At 55.0% G+C, this 22,343-nt stretch overlaps 1 protein-coding gene across 1 annotated transcript in view; it reads right to left on the reverse strand.

Moving 5' to 3' along the window:
• The window catches only part of ZZZ3 (zinc finger ZZ-type containing 3), a 61,424-nt gene extending 40,001 nt beyond the window's left edge, over positions 1–21,423 (reverse strand). The window contains exon 1 of the mRNA XM_073645264.1: positions 21,319–21,423. The gene's annotated coding sequence lies outside the window, so the exon portion shown is untranslated. The remainder of the gene's footprint in view (positions 1–21,318) is intronic.
• Positions 21,424–22,343: the final 920 nt, after the last annotated feature.

Here is a 22,343-nt window from a genome sequence, read left to right on the forward strand (position 1 = left end):
TCCCGAAGAAAAATACACAGATACATCAATAATATAATATGTAACCAGCGACACGTACAGCGGGGAAGTAAGTATCGAAGTCACCAATTCTCTAATCTATTTCTAAAGGTGCTATTGACATGGAATTATTGGCCGTCAGGTGAACCCGCTAAAATTATTTGTCACTAAGTGGCAGGATCGCTATCTAACCAATGATAGATCTCAGCTGGTGTCAGGACTCTCCAGGGATCTTTACTCCTCTCTTTCTTCATTTATGGACATCTATGGTGATTTATTTGCCTGTGTGGATTGGATGGGATGTTACAGAGATCTGGTCAGAATTTCATGCCAATAGCACCTTTACTTCACCCACTGTATGTATCTCTGTATACAGGGAGCTCCCCCTAGTGGTGACTGAAGACAGGATCTTATCATGTATCTCTATATACAGGGAGCTCCCCCTAGTGGTGGCTGCAGACAGAAGCTTATGTATCTCTGTATACAGGGAGCTCCCCCTAGTGGTGACTGCAGACAGGCTCTTATCATGCATCTATATATACAGGGAGCTCCCCCTAGTGGTGACTGAAGACAGATTCTTACCATGTATCTCTATATACAAGGAGCTCCCCCTAGTGGTGGCTGCAGACAGAAGCTTATGTATCTCTGTATACAGGGAGCTCCCCCTAGTGGTGACTGCAGACAGGCTCTTATCATGCATCTCTATATACAGGGGGCTCCCCCTAGTGGTGATTGCAGACAGAATCTTATCATGCATCTCTGTATACAGGGAGCTCCCCCTAGTGGTGGCTGCAGACAGAATGTTATCATGTATATCTGTATACAGGGAGCTCCCCCTAGTGGTGACTGCAGACAGAATGTTATCATGTATATCTGTATACAGGGAGCTCCCCCTAGTGGTGGCTGCAGACAGAATGTTATCATGTATATCTGTATACAGGGAGCTCCCCCTAGTGGTGGCTGCAGACAGAATGTTATCATGTATATCTGTATACAGGGAGCTCCCCCTAGTGGTGGCTGCAGACAGAATGTTATCATGTATATCTGTATACAGGGCGCTCCCCCTAATGGTGGCTGCAGACAACAAGATTTACACTACCTGGATAACTTCACAGTGGATTCTGTGCCCTGCACCAATGACGTGATGTTTGGATACACATTTTTCTTTTTTAACACTGTAAGTGAAGGACTAAAAAGGTTTTTGGCATCACGTTCAGAGGATGAAAATGGACAGAAGAGACTTGGGCTTCCCTGCTCTAGATGTGAAGTCTGGAATGAGGAGTCTATAAGAACCATAATACTTTCCTACGCTGCTGATTTCTCTGCACATTTTTTCCTTCTCTACTGAAGTCGATGGGAACAATCTGCAACAAATCTTTGCTTTTTCCACAGCAGAATATGACAATATTTTATGGAGCGGGTCAGAATCTTTGCTGAAGATTTCCACAGTATCTGAACATAAAAGCCATCCCGTGTTGACGCCTACAGACAGGGGTGGGTGCTGTGGTATCACATATGCGGGTGGCACTGGGGGGTCTCATGTAGCCGGGCTCTACTTCTAATCAGCGATTTCCCTCCGCTGCGGCGGCTGCTCTTGACCATTGCAGGATTTTCACGCGCCACAAACACAGAATTACATTCCTGCCATTTCAGCAAAGCCCGAGAAGTAGAAACGTTGGCACAAACATTTCACGTCTCTGCAAACTCCCAGCGACAGCCAGCGGTCAGGAAAAAACACCTGTACCCCGAAAACTTGGGGGAGGGGTGCACCACAAAGGCTGCATGCACACACAGCAGAAAAATCCACAGCAGAAAATGCAGATTTTAATAATACGTGAACAGAATAATGGTGGATTTCACGCTTTGGAATGTGAAGGGCAAAATCTGCAAAAAATTCACAGCAATGACTGACGCTGCAGATACTACAATTCACACTGTAGGTCGTCATCAGTGCAGAAATTCTGCCCCTTATTTGTTAGAGGGAGTCTGTCCAGACAAACTCTGTTACACAGCGAGCACGGCTACGAGGGGTGCGGCTCGCATTAAGAAAAACACCACTTTTAGCTCTAAAATCCGTTGACTACTTTGCTAGAAAAAGTATTTCAAAGTAATATCAAAATTAGGCGCTCAGAGCGGAGTGGGCGGCGCTGCGCTTTTTGAAGTAACTTCCCCCAGTCAGTTTGATGGGCTGGCTCCGCCCCTCTCATTCACTGATTGACAGCACTGTTGCTATGATATCCTGCACATGTGCAGAGCACCCGTCCCAGGGTCCGAGGAGCATGTGCAGGATCTCAGCAGAGACCGCGCTGGACCTTGTGATCACTTTGCTCTGACATAACTCCCTCTACATGTCGTCGGCGCAGTGCGGCAGTCCGCGGCGGACAGAGGCACGGTGCGGCAGTCCGCGGCGGACAGAGGCACGGTGCGGCAGTCCGCGGCGGACAGAGGCACGGTGCGGCAGTCCGCGGCGGACAGAGGCACGGTGCGGCAGTCCGCGGCGGACAGAGGCACGGTGCGGCAGTCCGCGGCGGACAGAGGCACGGTGCGGCAGTCCGCGGCGGACAGAGGCACAGTGCGGCAGTCCGCGGCGGACAGAGGCACAGTGCGGCAGTCCGCGGCGGACAGAGGCACAGTGCGGCAGTCCGCGGCGGACAGAGGCACAGTGCGGCAGTCCGCGGCGGACAGAGGCACAGTGCGGCAGTCCGCGGCGGACAGAGGCACAGTGCGGCAGTCCGCGGCGGACAGAGGCACAGTGCGGCAGTCCGCGGCGGACAGAGGCACAGTGCGGCAGTCCGCGGCGGACAGAGGCACAGTGCGGCAGTCCGCGGCGGACAGAGGCACAGTGCGGCAGTCCGCGGCGGACAGAGGCACAGTGCGGCAGTCCGCGGCGGACAGAGGCACAGTGCGGCAGTCCGCGGCGGACAGAGGCACAGTGCGGCAGTCCGCGGCGGACAGAGGCACAGTGCGGCAGTCCGCGGCGGACAGAGGCACAGTGCGGCAGTCCGCGGCGGACAGAGGCACAGTGCGGCAGTCCGCGGCGGACAGAGGCACAGTGCGGCAGTCCGCGGCGGACAGAGGCACAGTGCGGCAGTCCGCGGCGGACAGAGGCACAGTGCGGCAGTCCGCGGCGGACAGAGGCACAGTGCGGCAGTCCGCGGCGGACAGAGGCACAGTGCGGCAGTCCGCGGCGGACAGAGGCACAGTGCGGCAGTCCGCGGCGGACAGAGGCACAGTGCGGCAGTCCGCGGCGGACAGAGGCACAGTGCGGCAGTCCGCGGCGGACAGAGGCACAGTGCGGCAGTCCGCGGCGGACAGAGGCACAGTGCGGCAGTCCGCGGCGGACAGAGGCACAGTGCGGCAGTCCGCGGCGGACAGAGGCACAGTGCGGCAGTCCGCGGCGGACAGAGGCACAGTGCGGCAGTCCGCGGCGGACAGAGGCACAGTGCGGCAGTCCGCGGCGGACAGAGGCACAGTGCGGCAGTCCGCGGCGGACAGAGGCACAGTGCGGCAGTCCGCGGCGGACAGAGGCACAGTGCGGCAGTCCGCGGCGGACAGAGGCACAGTGCGGCAGTCCGCGGCGGACAGAGGCACAGTGCGGCAGTCCGCGGCGGACAGAGGCACAGTGCGGCAGTCCGCGGCGGACAGAGGCACAGTGCGGCAGTCCGCGGCGGACAGAGGCACAGTGCGGCAGTCCGCGGCGGACAGAGGCACAGTGCGGCAGTCCGCGGCGGACAGAGGCACAGTGCGGCAGTCCGCGGCGGACAGAGGCACAGTGCGGCAGTCCGCGGCGGACAGAGGCACAGTGCGGCAGTCCGCGGCGGACAGAGGCACAGTGCGGCAGTCCGCGGCGGACAGAGGCACAGTGCGGCAGTCCGCGGCGGACAGAGGCACAGTGCGGCAGTCCGCGGCGGACAGAGGCACAGTGCGGCAGTCCGCGGCGGACAGAGGCACAGTGCGGCAGTCCGCGGCGGACAGAGGCACAGTGCGGCAGTCCGCGGCGGACAGAGGCACAGTGCGGCAGTCCGCGGCGGACAGAGGCACAGTGCGGCAGTCCGCGGCGGACAGAGGCACAGTGCGGCAGTCCGCGGCGGACAGAGGCACAGTGCGGCAGTCCGCGGCGGACAGAGGCACAGTGCGGCAGTCCGCGGCGGACAGAGGCACAGTGCGGCAGTCCGCGGCGGACAGAGGCACAGTGCGGCAGTCCGCGGCGGACAGAGGCACAGTGCGGCAGTCCGCGGCGGACAGAGGCACAGTGCGGCAGTCCGCGGCGGACAGAGGCACAGTGCGGCAGTCCGCGGCGGACAGAGGCACAGTGCGGCAGTCCGCGGCGGACAGAGGCACAGTGCGGCAGTCCGCGGCGGACAGAGGCACAGTGCGGCAGTCCGCGGCGGACAGAGGCACAGTGCGGCAGTCCGCGGCGGACAGAGGCACAGTGCGGCAGTCCGCGGCGGACAGAGGCACAGTGCGGCAGTCCGCGGCGGACAGAGGCACAGTGCGGCAGTCCGCGGCGGACAGAGGCACAGTGCGGCAGTCCGCGGCGGACAGAGGCACAGTGCGGCAGTCCGCGGCGGACAGAGGCACAGTGCGGCAGTCCGCGGCGGACAGAGGCACAGTGCGGCAGTCCGCGGCGGACAGAGGCACAGTGCGGCAGTCCGCGGCGGACAGAGGCACAGTGCGGCAGTCCGCGGCGGACAGAGGCACAGTGCGGCAGTCCGCGGCGGACAGAGGCACAGTGCGGCAGTCCGCGGCGGACAGAGGCACAGTGCGGCAGTCCGCGGCGGACAGAGGCACAGTGCGGCAGTCCGCGGCGGACAGAGGCACAGTGCGGCAGTCCGCGGCGGACAGAGGCACAGTGCGGCAGTCCGCGGCGGACAGAGGCACAGTGCGGCAGTCCGCGGCGGACAGAGGCACAGTGCGGCAGTCCGCGGCGGACAGAGGCACAGTGCGGCAGTCCGCGGCGGACAGAGGCACAGTGCGGCAGTCCGCGGCGGACAGAGGCACAGTGCGGCAGTCCGCGGCGGACAGAGGCACAGTGCGGCAGTCCGCGGCGGACAGAGGCACAGTGCGGCAGTCCGCGGCGGACAGAGGCACAGTGCGGCAGTCCGCGGCGGACAGAGGCACAGTGCGGCAGTCCGCGGCGGACAGAGGCACAGTGCGGCAGTCCGCGGCGGACAGAGGCACAGTGCGGCAGTCCGCGGCGGACAGAGGCACAGTGCGGCAGTCCGCGGCGGACAGAGGCACAGTGCGGCAGTCCGCGGCGGACAGAGGCACAGTGCGGCAGTCCGCGGCGGACAGAGGCACAGTGCGGCAGTCCGCGGCGGACAGAGGCACAGTGCGGCAGTCCGCGGCGGACAGAGGCACAGTGCGGCAGTCCGCGGCGGACAGAGGCACAGTGCGGCAGTCCGCGGCGGACAGAGGCACAGTGCGGCAGTCCGCGGCGGACAGAGGCACAGTGCGGCAGTCCGCGGCGGACAGAGGCACAGTGCGGCAGTCCGCGGCGGACAGAGGCACAGTGCGGCAGTCCGCGGCGGACAGAGGCACAGTGCGGCAGTCCGCGGCGGACAGAGGCACAGTGCGGCAGTCCGCGGCGGACAGAGGCGCTCTGCTGCGGATAGAAGAGCAGTCACTGCTCGGAAGCGTCTCCTGGTGGAATCCGCTCCAGTCCCATCGCAAGGCGGCAAAACTGCTCGGCAGGAAACAAACTCCTCCAAAGACTCCACACGGACAGAGCGTTCCCTGCAGCAGATTCCACTAGAAAACTCGCCTCTGCTGCCCGTCTCCGTGTGCACAGCGCCCTACAGCCTCATCATCGGCAGAACATTCTCCAGAAGGAGAAGCCTGGACGGGGGAGGCCGAACCTGTGCGATTACACCCCCTGTGCAGATCCGCGGCCGCCGGGCTCCCCTGCACTACACACGGCCTCTGTGCCCCACTGGGTGGCAGGGGGCGCCATCAGCACAGCTGCACCAGTGATGCCAAAAGGGGGCGCCTCAGCCGCGCCACTACAACTCCCAGCGTGCCCCGCCGCTGCCGCACCACAACTCCCAGCGTGCCCCGCCGCTGCCGCACCACAACTCCCAGCGTGCCCTGAGGCACCACATCTCCTTACATTAGGGCTCCTGGGGTTGCACTACAACTCCCAGACAGCCTCATGCTGACAAGCCATGCTGGGAGGTGTAGTTGGACAGGGACCCCTCCATCAGGTCCTGCTCCTCCACCTCTGGGACCCCCAACTTTTCCAAGCTCCTCCCACCCCCCCCCCATGGTCACAGCACAAGCCCCGCCCATATACTGAAGGCCCCGCCCCCTCCATCCCGCTCACCCTCCGCTGGGCAGCAGCGCTCGGTCTTCGCCTCCAGCCGCGCACGCCCCCTCCAGCGCCACAGGCGCCCCCCGCAGTGTCCGCGCACACACGCTCCTCCCCAGCACCGGTCCCGCTCCTCACCTCCCTCCTCTCTCCCCCGGACATGTCTTCCCATCACATTCCCGCGAGAGGAGAGAATTCTCGCGAGAGCAGCAGAGCGCAGCAACAGCTCCGCCCTGACTCCACCCCTTATGCTTAAAGAGTCAATGCAGCGGCAGAAAGCTCCGCCTATTAAGTAGGCGTGGCCAATAACATCAGTAGGCGTGGTCAACAGGATCAGCCACAACCTGCAGCTGACTCCTCCCCAACTGCGGCTCAGCATCGAAATACACAGGGAGGCGCTAACAGGTGGGCGGCGCCAAATACGCCCATAGCAACAGTCACCTGGTGAAAGAGGGGTGTGTGACAGTCTCCGCCCCTTCCGAAGCGGCAGCCCATACGATAGAGGGAGCGAGAGCCCAGAAACAGAAACACGCTGCACCTGAGCACGTGACAGAGAGGAGCGCTGTGCACTGGAGAGCGCAGGTGGAGCATACTAGCGTGCAAGAGAGGCGAGCACTGCACAGGTGGAGCAGAATAGCGTGCAAGAGAGAAGAGCACTGCACAGGTGGAGCAGACTAGCGTGCAAGAGAGAAGAGCACTGCACAGGTGGAGCAGACTAGCGTGCAAGAGAGGCGAGCACTGCACAGGTGGAGCAGACTAGCGTGCAAGAGAGGCGAGCACTGCACAGGTGGAGCAGACTAGCGTGCAAGAGAGAAGAGCACTGCACAGGTGGAGCAGACTAGCGTGCAAGAGAGAAGAGCACTGCACAGGTGGAGCAGACTAGCGTGCAAGAGAGAAGAGCACTGCACAGGTGGAGCAGACTAGCGTGCAAGAGAGAAGAGCACTGCACAGGTGGAGCAGACTAGCGTGCAAGAGAGAAGAGCACAGCACAGGTGGAGCAGACTAGCGTGCAAGAGAGGCGAGCACTGCGCAGGTGGAGCAGACTAGCGTGCAAGAGAGAAGAGCACAGCACAGGTGGAGTAGACTAGCGTGCAAGAGAGAAGAGCACTGCACAGGTGGAGCAGACTAGCGTGCAAGAGAGAAGAGCACTGCACAGGTGGAGCAGACTAGCGTGCAAGAGAGAAGAGCACTGCACAGGTGGAGCAGACTAGCGTGCAAGAGAGGCGAGCACTGCACAGGTGGAGCAGACTAGCGTGCAAGAGAGGCGAGCACTGCGCAGGTGGAGCAGACTAGCGTGCAAGAGAGGCGAGCACTGCGCAGGTGGAGCAGACTAGCGTGCAAGAGAGAAGAGCACTGCACAGGTGGAGCAGACTAGCGTGCAAGAGAGAAGAGCACAGCACAGGTGGAGCAGACTAGCGTGCAAGAGAGAAGAGCACAGCACAGGTGGAGCAGACTAGCGTGCAAGAGAGAAGAGCACTGCACAGGTGGAGCAGACTAGCGTGCAAGAGAGAAGAGCACAGCACAGGTGGAGCAGACTAGCGTGCAAGAGAGAAGAGCACTGCACAGGTGGAGCAGACTAGCGTGCAAGAGAAGAGCACAGCACAGGTGGAGCAGACTAGCGTGCAAGAGAGAAGAGCACAGCACAGGTGGAGCAGACTAGCGTGCAAGAGAGAAGAGCACTGCACAGGTGGAGCAGACTAGCGTGCAAGAGAGAAGAGCACTGCACAGGTGGAGCAGACTAGCGTGCAAGAGAGGCGAGCACTGCACAGGTGGAGCAGACTAGCGTGCAAGAGAGAAGAGCACTGCACAGGTGGAGCAGGCTAGCGTGCAAGATAAGAGCACTGCACAGGTGGAGCAGACTAGCGTGCAAGAGAGAAGAGCACTGCACAGGTGGAGCAGACTAGCGTGCAAGAGAAGAGCACTGCGCAGGTGGAGCAGAGTAGCGTGCAAGAGAGAAGAGCACAGCACAGGTGGAGCAGACTAGCGTGCAAGAGAGAAGAGCACTGCACAGGTGGAGCAGACTAGCGTGCAAGAGAGAAGAGCACTGCACAGGTGGAGCAGACTAGCGTGCAAGAGAGAAGAGCACTGCACAGGTGGAGCAGGCTAGCGTGCAAGAGAAGAGCACTGCACAGGTGGAGCAGACTAGCGTGCAAGAGAGAAGAGCACTGCACAGGTGGAGCAGACTAGCGTGCAAGAGAAGAGCACTGCGCAGGTGGAGCAGAGTAGCGTGCAAGAGAGGAGAGCACTGCGCAGGTGGAGCAGAGTAGCGTGCAAGAGAAAAGCACTGCGCAGGTGGAGCAGAGTAGCGTGCAAGAGAGAAGAGCACTGCGCAGGTGGAGCAGACTAGCGTGCAAGAGAGAAGAGCACTGCGCAGGTGGAGCAGACTAGCGTGCAAGAGAGAAGAGCACTGCACAGGTGGAGCAGACTAGCGTGCAAGAGAGAAGAGCACTGCACAGGTGGAGCAGACTAGCGTGCAAGAGAGAAGAGCACTGCACAGGTGGAGCAGACTAGCGTGCAAGAGAGAAGAGCACTGCACAGGTGGAGCAGGCTAGCGTGCAAGATAAGAGCACTGCACAGGTGGAGCAGACTAGCGTGCAAGAGAGAAGAGCACTGCACAGGTGGAGCAGACTAGCGTGCAAGAGAAGAGCACTGCGCAGGTGGAGCAGACTAGCGTGCAAGAGAAGAGCACTGCGCAGGTGGAGCAGAGTAGCGTGCAAGAGAGAAAAGCACTGCGCAGGTGGAGCAGAGTAGCATGCAAGAGAGAAGAGCACTGCGCAGGTGGAGCAGACTAGAGTGCAAGAGAGAAGAGCACTGCGCAGGTGGAGCAGACTAGCGTGCAAGAGAAGAGCACTGCGCAGGTGGAGCAGACTAGCGTGCAAGAGAAGAGCACTGCGCAGGTGGAGCAGACTAGCGTGCAAGAGAGAAGAGCACTGCACAGGTGGAGCAGACTAGCGTGCAAGAGAGAAGAGCACTGCACAGGTGGAGCAGGCTAGCGTGCAAGATAAGAGCACTGCACAGGTGGAGCAGACTAGCGTGCAAGAGAGAAGAGCACTGCACAGGTGGAGCAGACTAGCGTGCAAGAGAAGAGCACTGCGCAGGTGGAGCAGAGTAGAGTGCAAGAGAGGAGAGCACTGCGCAGGTGGAGCAGAGTAGCGTGCAAGAGAGAAAAGCACTGCGCAGGTGGAGCAGAGTAGCGTGCAAGAGAGAAAAGCACTGCGCAGGTGGAGCAGAGTAGCGTGCAAGAGAGAAGAGCACTGCGCAGGTGGAGCAGACTAGAGTGCAAGAGAGAAGAGCACTGCGCAGGTGGAGCAGACTAGCGTGCAAGAGAAGAGCACTGCGCAGGTGGAGCAGACTAGCGTGCAAGAGAGAAAAGCACTGCGCAGGTGGAGCAGAGTAGCATGCAAGAGAGAAGAGCACTGCGCAGGTGGAGCAGAGTAGCGTGCAAGAGAGAAAAGCACAGCACAGGTGGAGCAGAGTAGCGTGCAAGAGAGAAGAGCACAGCACAGGTGGAGCAGACTAGCGTGCAAGAGAGAAGAGCACTGCACAGGTGGAGCAGGCTAGCGTGCAAGATAAGAGCACTGCACAGGTGGAGCAGACTAGCGTGCAAGAGAGAAGAGCACTGCACAGGTGGAGCAGACTAGCGTGCAAGAGAAGAGCACTGCGCAGGTGGAGCAGAGTAGAGTGCAAGAGAGGAGAGCACTGCGCAGGTGGAGCAGAGTAGCGTGCAAGAGAGAAAAGCACTGCGCAGGTGGAGCAGACTAGAGTGCAAGAGAGAAGAGCACTGCGCAGGTGGAGCAGACTAGCGTGCAAGAGAGAAGAGCACTGCGCAGGTGGAGCAGACTAGCGTGCAAGAGAGAAGAGCACTGCACAGGTGGAGCAGACTAGCGTGCAAGAGAGAAGAGCACTGCACAGGTGGAGCAGACTAGCGTGCAAGAGAGGAGAGCACTGTGCAGGTGGAGCAGAGTAGCGTGCAAGAGAGGAGAGCACTGTGCAGGTGGAGCAGAGTAGCGTGCAAGAGAGGAGAGCACTGTGCAGGTGGAGCAGAGTAGCGTGCAAGAGAGAAAAGCACTGCGCAGGTGGAGCAGAGTAGCGTGCAAGAGAGAAGAGCACTGCGCAGGTGGAGCAGACTAGAGTGCAAGAGAGAAGAGCACTGCGCAGGTGGAGCAGACTAGCGTGCAAGAGAAGAGCACTGCGCAGGTGGAGCAGACTAGCGTGCAAGAGAGAAAAGCACTGCGCAGGTGGAGCAGAGTAGCATGCAAGAGAGAAGAGCACTGCGCAGGTGGAGCAGAGTAGCGTGCAAGAGAGAAAAGCACAGCACAGGTGGAGCAGAGTAGCGTGCAAGAGAGAAGAGCACAGCACAGGTGGAGCAGACTAGCGTGCAAGAGAGAAGAGCACTGCACAGGTGGAGCAGGCTAGCGTGCAAGATAAGAGCACTGCACAGGTGGAGCAGACTAGCGTGCAAGAGAGAAGAGCACTGCACAGGTGGAGCAGACTAGCGTGCAAGAGAAGAGCACTGCGCAGGTGGAGCAGAGTAGAGTGCAAGAGAGGAGAGCACTGCGCAGGTGGAGCAGAGTAGCGTGCAAGAGAGAAAAGCACTGCGCAGGTGGAGCAGACTAGAGTGCAAGAGAGAAGAGCACTGCGCAGGTGGAGCAGACTAGCGTGCAAGAGAGAAGAGCACTGCGCAGGTGGAGCAGACTAGCGTGCAAGAGAGAAGAGCACTGCACAGGTGGAGCAGACTAGCGTGCAAGAGAGAAGAGCACTGCACAGGTGGAGCAGACTAGCGTGCAAGAGAGAAGAGCACTGCACAGGTGGAGCAGACTAGCGTGCAAGAGAGGAGAGCACTGTGCAGGTGGAGCAGAGTAGCGTGCAAGAGAGGAGAGCACTGTGCAGGTGGAGCAGAGTAGAGTGCAAGAGAGGAGAGCACTGCACAGGTGGAGCAGACTAGCGTGCAAGAGAGAAGAGCACTGCACAGGTGGAGCAGACTAGCGTGCAAGAGAGAAGAGCACTGCACAGGTGGAGCAGACTAGCGTGCAAGAGAGAAGAGCACTGCACAGGTGGAGCAGACTAGCGTGCAAGATAAGAGCACTGCACAGGTGGAGCAGAGTAGCGTGCAAGAGAGAAGAGCACTGCACAGGTGGAGCAGAGTAGCGTGCAAGAGAGAAGAGCACTGCACAGGTGGAGCAGACTAGCGTGCAAGATAAGAGCACTGCACAGGTGGAGCAGAGTAGCGTGCAAGAGAGAAGAGTACTGCACAGGTGGAGCAGAGTAGCGTGCAAGAGAGAAGAGCACTGCGCAGGTGGAGCAGAGTAGCGTGCAAGAGAGAAGAGCACTGCGCAGGTGGAGCAGAGTAGCGTGCAAGAGAGAAGAGCACTGCGCAGGTGGAGCAGAGTAGCGTGCAAGAGAAGAGCACTGTGCAGGTGGAGAAGACTAGCGTGCAAGAGAAGACTAGCGTGCAAGAAAAGAGCACTGCGCAGGCGGAGCAGACTAGCGTGCAAGAAAAGAGCACTGCGCAGGCGGAGCAGACTAGCGTGCAAGAAAAGAGCACTGCGCAGGCGGAGCAGACTAGGGTGCAAGAAAAGAGCACTGCGCAGGCGGAGCAGACTAGCGTGCAAGAAAAGAGCACTGCGCAGGCGGAGCAGACTAGCGTGCAAGAAAAGAGCACTGCGCAGGCGGAGCAGACTAGCGTGCAAGAAAAGAGCACTGCGCAGGCGGAGCAGACTAGCGTGCAAGAAAAGAGCACTGCGCAGGCGGAGCAGACTAGCGTGCAAGAAAAGAGCACTGCGCAGGCGGAGCAGACTAGCGTGCAAGAAAAGAGCACTGCGCAGGCGGAGCAGACTAGCGTGCAAGAAAAGAGCACTGCGCAGGCGGAGCAGACTAGCGTGCAAGAAAAGAGCACTGCGCAGGCGGAGCAGACTAGCGTGCAAGAAAAGAGCACTGCGCAGGCGGAGCAGACTAGCGTGCCAGAAAAGAGCACTGCGCCAGTGGAGCAGAGTAGCGTGCAAGAGAAGAGCACTGCGCAGGTGGAGCAGACTAGCGTGCAAGAGAAGAGCACTGCACAGGTGGAGAAGACTAGCGTGCAAGAGAAGAGCACTGCACAGGTGGAGAAGACTAGCGTGCAAGAGAAGAGCACTGCACAGGTGGAGAAGACTAGCGTGCAAGAGAAGAGCACTGCGCAGGCGGAGCAGACTAGCGTGCAAGAAAAGAGCACTGCGCAGGCGGAGCAGACTAGCGTGCAAGAAAAGAGCACTGCGCAGGCGGAGCAGACTAGCGTGCAAGAGAAGAGCACTGCGCAGGTGGAGCAGACTAGCGTGCAAGAAAAGAGCACTGCGCAGGCGGAGCAGACTAGCGTGCAAGAAAAGAGCACTGCGCAGGCGGAGCAGACTAGCGTGCAAGAAAAGAGCACTGCGCAGGCGGAGCAGACTAGCGTGCAAGAAAAGAGCACTGCGCAGGCGGAGCAGACTAGCGTGCAAGAAAAGAGCACTGCGCAGGCGGAGCAGACTAGCGTGCAAGAAAAGAGCACTGCGCAGGCGGAGCAGACTAGCGTGCAAGAAAAGAGCACTGCACAGGCGGAGCAGACTAGCGTGCCAGAAAAGAGCACTGCGCCAGTGGAGCAGAGTAGTGTGCAAGAGAAGAGCACTGCACAGGCGGAGCAGGCTAGCGTGCAAGAGAAGAGCACTGCACAGGTGGAGCAGGCTAGCGTGCAAGAGAAGAGCACTGCACAGGTGGAGCAGGCTAGCGTGCAAGAGAAGAGCACTGCACAGGTGGAGCAGGCTAGCGTGCAAGAGAAGAGCACTGCACAGGTGGAGCAGGCTAGCGTGCAAGAGAAGAGCACTGCACAGGTGGAGCAGGCTAGCGTGCAAGAGAAGAGCACTGCACAGGTGGAGCAGGCTAGCGTGCAAGAGAAGAGCACTGCACAGGTGGAGCAGGCTAGCGTGCAAGAGAAGAGCACTGCACAGGTGGAGCAGGCTAGCGTGCAAGAGAAGAGCACTGTGCAGGTGGAGCAGGCTAGCGTGCAAGAGAAGAGCACTGTGCAGGTGGAGCAGGCTAGCGTGCAAGAGAAGAGCACTGTGCAGGTGGAGCAGGCTAATGCACAGAATCAGTTTTAGATTGTGCGTTCCCCCCCCCCCCCCACCCCTCCAAACACTGGCATGCTCGCGGGATGGTGTCTCTTCCTGTGGGTTTCCAGTATGTGATTGTAAACAGTTTTTTAATGCAATTAAAGCAAATATATAGATTGAGAGGGTCACAACGCCATACTGTGTATGAATAACGCCGCCTTATGGAGGACGGCTGGGGATTTACTACGAGGTCGCGTGTTTATGTTCACAGACTATATTGTCTGCACTCATCTATAGCAGCACTGTATGGAGCGATACTCTGCAGAAATCTGCCTAGGGAACAGTGCCCACCCTGCAGTGTCCAAAATCCCCCCCCCCCCCACAGGGCGTCACATCTGGAATCAGTCACGGCTGCATCGTACTCTGCTACTTTACTGGGAAAATCTGCTCAGGCAAAATCTGCGCTAATTTGCTTACATAAAATCCTTCGGGTCAGGCAGCAGCAGAGCGGTGTGCGGTGCGGAGACCGTCTGCCTGCAAATATACAGGACAACCCCTGCAGTGCGTGAATTCATCGCGGATTAAACCCCCTGCAACGCATGTGGTGAAATCGCCGACAAATCTGCCGCAAAATCAGAGATCCTGCGGAAAAATCTGCGGCATGTGAACAAGTGGACTTTTGTAATTTGTGTTTTCTTCATGCAGTTATCTTAAAAAAAAAAAAGAAGCAAAAAATAAAATATTTTCCCACCAATTTTTAATGTCCCAAAGCATCTCTCGTTCTCAGACCTGTTGCCTCCACGACTACAGGCCACCAACCCTGCGCCATCAGATCCCCCCAGGTTTCTTTCCCTGTGTCCTCTACTTTTTAACTGCCCAATGACTGTTAAGAAACAGATGGAAGACATGTGACTTGAGGATCCAACGACACGGGCTTTGTTTGTAGTCTGTTACCACGGTGATCCGCAACAATAACAGACTTTGAATTATATCTGGAATGTTTCATTTTTTTCACATTAGATACATTAAGACAAAAGTATTAGACACCTGATGAGTTAATATATCCGCAACGGAGAGGCAAAATGAAAAATAAAAACGTTTTATTTTGCTCTGCAGCCGCTATGAACACATCGTGTCCAGTCCAACAGGAAATATTTGCTTATAACTCAGCAGTTCTGACGCTGCACTACAATCCCCTCAGGTCCAGGTCCCACCATTCACTGCAAGTAAAATGTGACATCCATAACAAAACACCACCAGCCGGACATGTGAGGCCTTAACGAAAACGGGATTCTTTTGCTGCAGTTTCAGAAAAACAAAAATCAGAACAAAACTGCAACATGACCGTGACGTGTGTACAAGCAATAAAAGGGGCCCGGGCACAGAAGCGACCGACCAGGGCGGGGACACAATCTGATGGATCAGCCCTGAAAACCATGTACCGCCCCACACCGCCATCATTACACTCCGCTATAATACAGTACACACCGCCATCATTACACACCGCTATAATACCGCCCCACACCGCCATCATTACACTCCGCTATAATACAGTACACACCGCCATCATTACACTCCGCTATAATACCGTACACACACCGCCATCATTACACTCCGCTATAATACAGTACACACCGCCATCATTACACTCCGCTATAATACAGTACACACCGCCATCATTACACACCGCTATAATACCGCCCACACCGCCATCATTACACACCGCTATAATACCGCCCACACCGCCATCATTACACACCGCTATAATACAGTACACACCGCCATCATTACACACAGCTATAATACCGTACACACCGCCATCATTACACACCGCTATAATACCGCCCACACCGCCATCATTACACACCGCTATAATACAGTACACACCGCCATCATTACACACCGCTATAATACCGCACACACCGCCATCATTACACACCGCCATCATTACACACCGCTATAATACCGCCCACACCGCCATCATTACACACCGCTATAATACCGCCCACACCGCCATCATTACACACCGCTATAATACCGCCCACACCGCCATCATTACACACCGCTATAATACCGCACACACCGCCATCATTACACACCGCTATAATACAGTACACACCGCCATCATTACACACAGCTATAATACCGCACACACCGCCATCATTACACTCCGCTATAATACAGTACACACCGCTATAATACCGCCCACACCGCCATCATTACACACCGCTATAATACTGCCCACACCGCCATCATTACACACCGCTATAATACAGTACACACCGCCATCATTACACACAGCTATAATACCGTACACACCGCTATAATACCGCCCACACCGCCATCATTACACACCGCTATAATACCGTACACACACCATCATTACACAACGTTATAATACAGCACACACTGCCATCATTACACTCCGCTATAATACCGTACACACCACCATCATTACACTCCGCTATACCATACACACACCGCCATCATTACACTCCGCTATAATACCGTACACACACCGCCATCATTACACTCTGCTATAATACCGTACACACACCGCCATCATTACACTCTGCTATAATACCGTACACACACCGCCATCATTACACTCTGCTATAATACCGTACACACACCGCCATCATTACACTCTGCTATAATACCGTACACACCACCATCATTACACTCCGCTATAATACCGTACACACACCGCCATCATTACACACCGCTATAATACCGCACACACCGCTATAGTACAGCACACACCGCCATCATTACACACCGCTATAATACCGCGCACACCGCCATCATTAAACACCGCTATAATACCGTACACACACCACCATCATTACACTTCGCTATAATACCGTACACACACCGCCATCATTACACTCCGCTATAATACCGTACACACACCGCCATCATTACACTCCGCTATAATACCGTACACACACCGCCATCATTACACTCCGCTATAATACCGTACACACACCGCCATCATTACACTCCGCTATAATACCGTACACACACCGCCATCATTACACTCAGCTATAATACCGTACACACACCGCCATCATTACACTCCGGTGTAATACCGTACACACACCGCCATCATTACACTCCGCTATAATACCGCACACACCGCCATCATTACACTCCGCTATAATACCGTACACACCACCATTACACTCCACTATAATACCGTACACACACCGCCATCATTACACTCCACTATAATACCGTACACACACCGCCATCGTTACACACCCCGCCATCATTACACTCCACTATAATACCGTACACACACCGCTATAATACCGTACACACACCACTATAATACCGTACACACACCGCCATCATTACACTCCGTTATAATACCGCACACACCGCCATCGTTACACACCGCTATAATACCGTACACACACCGCCATCATTACACTCCGCTATAATACCGTACACACACCGCCATCATTACACTCCACTATAATACCGTACACACACCGCCATCATTACACTCCACTATAATACCGTACACACACCGCCATCATTACACTCCGCTATAATACCGTACACACACCGCCATCATTACACTCCGCTATAATACCGTACACACACCGCCATCATTACACTCCGCTATAATACCGTACACACACCGCCATCATTACACTCCGCTATAATACCGTACACACACCGCCATCATTACACTCCGCTATAATACCGTACACACACCGCCATCATTACACTCCGCTATAATACCGTACACACACCGCCATCATTACACTCCGCTATAATACCGCACACACCGCCATCATTACACTCCGCTATAATACCGCACACACCGCCATCATTACACTCCGCTATAATACCGCACACACCGCCATCATTACACTCCGCTATAATACCGCACACACCGCCATCATTACACTCCACTATAATACCGTACACACACCGCCATCATTACACTCCGCTATAATACCGTACACACACCGCCATCATTACACACCGCTATAATACCGCCCACACCGCCATCATTACACACCGCTATAATACAGTACACACCGCCATCATTACACACCGCTATAATACCGCCCACACCGCCATCATTACACACCGCCATCATTACACACAGCTATAAATACCGCCCCCACCATCATTACACTCCGCTATAATACCGCCCACACCGCCATCATTACACTCCGCTATAATACCGCACACACCGCCATCATTACACACAGCTATAATACCGCACACACCGCCATCATTACACACAGCTATAATACCGCCCACACCGCCATCATTACACACAGCTATAATACCGCCCACACCGCCATCATTACACACCGCTATAATACCGCCATCATTACACACCGCTATAATACCGTACACACACCGCCATCATTACACTCCGCTATAATACCGCACACACCGCCATCATTACACACAACTATAATACCGCCCACACCACCATCATTACACTCCGCTATAATACCGTACACAAACCGCCATCATTACACACCGCTATAATACCGCACACACCGCCATCATTACACACCACTATAATACCGTACACATCGCTATAATACCGCCCACACCGCCATCATTACACTCCGCTATAATACAGTACACACCGCCATCATTACACTCCGCTATAATACAGTACACACCGCCATCATTACACACCGCTATAATACCGCCCACACCGCCATCATTACACACCGCTATAATACCGCCCACACCGCCATCATTACACGAAGCTATAATACCACCATTATTACACTCCGCTATAGTACAGCACACACCGCCATCATTAAACACCGCTATAATACCGTACACACATCACCATCATTACACTTCGCTATAATACCGTACACACACCGCCATCATTACACTAAGCTATAATACCGTACACACCGCTATAATACCATACACACACCATCATTACACTACGTTATAATACCGTACACACCGCTATAATACCGTACACACACCATCATTACACAACGTTATAATACAGCACACACTGCCATCATTACACTCCGCTATAATACCGTACACACCACCATCATTACACTCCGCTATACCATACACACACCGCCATCATTACACTCCGCTATAATACCGTACACACACCGCCATCATTACACTCTGCTATAATACCGTACACACACCGCCATCATTACACTTCGCTATAATACCGCCATCATTACACACCGCTATAATACCGCACACACCGCTATAGTACAGCACACACCGCCATCATTACACACCGCTATAATACCGCGCACACCACCATCATTAAACACCGCTATAATACCGTACACACACCGCCATCATTACACTCCGCTATAATACCGTACACACCGCTAGAATACCATACACACACCATCATTACACTACGTTATAATACAGCACACACTGCCATCATCACACCGCTATAATACCGCACACACACCGCCATCATTACACTCCGATATAATACCGTACACACACCGCCATCATACCGTACACACACCGCCATCATTAGACTCAGCTATAATACCGTACACACACCGCCATCATTACACTCCGCTATAATACCGTACACACACCGCCATCATTACACTCCGCTATAATACCGCACACACCGCCATCATTACACTCCGCTATAATACCGTACACACCACCATTACACTCCACTATAATACCGTACACACACCGCCATCATTACACTCCATTATAATACCGTACACACACCGCCATCGTTACACACCGCTATAATACCATACACACACCGCCATCATTACACTCCACTATAATACCGTACACACACCGCCATCATTACACTCCGTTATAATACCGCACACACCGCCATCGTTACACACCGCTATAATACCGTACACACACCGCCATCATTACACTCCACTATAATACCGTACACACACCGCCATCATTACACACCGCCATCATTACACTCCGCTATAATACCGTACACACACCGCCATCATTACACTCCGCTATAATACCGTGCACACACCGCCATCATTACACTCCGCTATAATACCGTACACACACCGCCATCATTACACTCCGCTATACCGTACACACACCGCCATCACTACACTCCGCTATAATACCGCACACACCGCCATCATTACACTCCGCTATAATACCGCACACCGCCATCATTACACTCCGCTATAATACCGCACACACCGCCATCATTACACTCCGCTATAATACCGCACACACCGCCATCATTACACTCCGCTATAATACCGCACACACCGCTATAATACCGTACACACACCGCCATCATTACACACCGCCATCATTACACACCGCTATAATACCGTACACACACCGCCATCATTACACTCCGCTATAATACCGTACACACACCGCCATCATTACACTCCGCTATAATACCGTACACACACCGCCATCATTACACTCCGCTATAATACCGTACACACACCGCCATCATTACACTCCGCTATAATACCGTACACACACCGCCATCATTACACTCCGCTATAATACCGTACACACACCGCCATCATTACACTCCGCTATAATACCGTACACACCGCCATCATTACACTCCGCTATAATACCGTACACACACCGCCATCATTACACTCCGCTATAATACCGTACACACCGCCATCGTTACACTCCACTATAATACCGTACACACACCGCCATCATTACACTCCGCTATAATACCGTACACACACCGCCATCATTACACTCCACTATAATACCGTACACACACCGCCATCATTACACACCGCTATAATACCGTACACACACCGCCATCATTACACTCCGCTATAATACCGTACACACACCGCCATTACACTCCACTATAATACCGTACACACACCGCCATCATTACACACCGCTATAATACCGTACACACACCGCCATCATTACACTCCACTATAATACCGTACACACACCGCCATCATTACACACCGCCATCATTACACTCCGCTATAATACCGTACACACACCGCCATCATTACACTCCGCTATAATACCGTACACACACCGCCATCATTACACTCCGCTATAATACCGTACACACACCGCCATCATTACACTCCGCTATAATACCGTACACACACCGCCATCATTACACTCCGCTATAATACCGTACACACACCGCCATCATTACACTCCACTATAATACCGTACACACACCGCCATCATTACACACCGCCATCATTACACACCGCTATAATACCGTACACACATCGCCATCATTACACTCCACTATAATACCGTACACACCGCCATCATTACACACCGCTATAATACCGTACACACACCGCCATCATTACACTCCACTATAATACCGTACACACACCGCCATCATTACACTCCACTATAATACCGTACACACACCGCCATCATTACACACCGCCATCATTACACTCCGCTATAATACCGTACACACACCGCCATCATTACACTCCGCTATAATACCGTACACACACCGCCATCATTACACTCCACTATAATACCGTACACACACCGCCATCATTACACTCCGCTATAATACCGTACACACACCGCCATCATTACACTCCGCTATAATACCGTACACACACCGCCATCATTACACTCCGCTATAATACCGTACACACACCGCCATCATTACACTCCGCTATAATACCGTACACACCGCCATCGTTACACTCCACTATAATACCGTACACACACCGCCATCACTACACTCCGCTATAATACCGTACACACCGCCATCGTTACACTCCACTATAATACCGTACACACTGCTGTCAATGCACCGTTCACACTGATGCTATTACACCGCACACACGGTTATTATACAATATCCACCGCTACTATACTGAAAATTAGAACGTCTCCACCGGGTGATGCACAGACCGCTCCCCATACACACGGAGCGGTACCGGCGCGGTGCTCTGTGCTCAGAACCTGCCGGTCTCTCACCTGTCTGGTGCCCGTTATCCGCCGGATCCTCCTCAGGGAGCCCGAGCCACAGACGCCGCACACCGGAAGCCGCCTCCACGCCGACGACACTTCCGCTTCTAGCCAGGCGACACCTCATGGCGGCAGGAGGAACTGCACCAGTGCGATAACGGGGGAGCAGCGATAGAAGAGGGGGCTCCGTATTATATAGAGGGGAGTGCAGTGTGATAGAAGAGGGGGCACAGTGTTATATAGAGGGGAGCACAGTGATAGAAGAGGGGGCTCAGTCTTATATAGAGGGGGGCACAGTGTGATAGAAGAGGGGGCTCAGTCTTATATAGAGGGGGGCACAGTGTGATAGAAGAGGGGGCTCAGTGTTATATAGGGGAGCACAGTGTGATAGAAGAGGGGGCTCAGTGTTATATAGGGGAGCACAGTGTGATAGAAGAGGGGGCTCAGTGTTATATAGGGGAGCACAGTGTGATAGAAGAGGGGGCTCAGTGTTATATAGGGGAGCACAGTGTGATAGAAGAGGGGGCTCAGTGTTATATAGGGGAGCACAGTGTGATAGAAGAGGGGGCTCAGTGTTATATAGGGGAGCACAGTGTGATAGAAGAGGGGGCTCAGTGTTATATAGGGGAGCACAGTGTGATAGAAGAGGGGGCTCAGTGTTATATAGGGGAGCACAGTGTGATAGAAGAGGGGGCTCAGTGTTATATAGGGGAGCACAGTGTGATAGAAGAGGGGGCTCAGTGTTATATAGGGGAGCACAGTGTGATAGAAGAGGGGGCTCAGTGTTATATAGGGGAGCACAGTGTGATAGAAGAGGGGGCTCAGTGTTATATAGGGGAGCACAGTGTGATAGAAGAGGGGGCTCAGTGTTATATAGGGGAGCACAGTGTGATAGAAGAGGGGGCTCAGTGTTATATAGGGGAGCACAGTGTGATAGAAGAGGGGGCTCAGTGTTATATAGGGGAGCACAGTGTGATAGAAGAGGGGGCTCAGTGTTATATAGGGGAGCACAGTGTGATAGAAGAGGGGGCTCA

Source organism: Phyllobates terribilis, unplaced genomic scaffold (genome assembly GCF_046119375.1).
Source record: "Phyllobates terribilis strain yellow unplaced genomic scaffold, ASM4611937v1 Scaffold_8__6_contigs__length_399053987, whole genome shotgun sequence".
NCBI lineage: Eukaryota > Metazoa > Chordata > Amphibia > Anura > Dendrobatidae > Phyllobates > Phyllobates terribilis.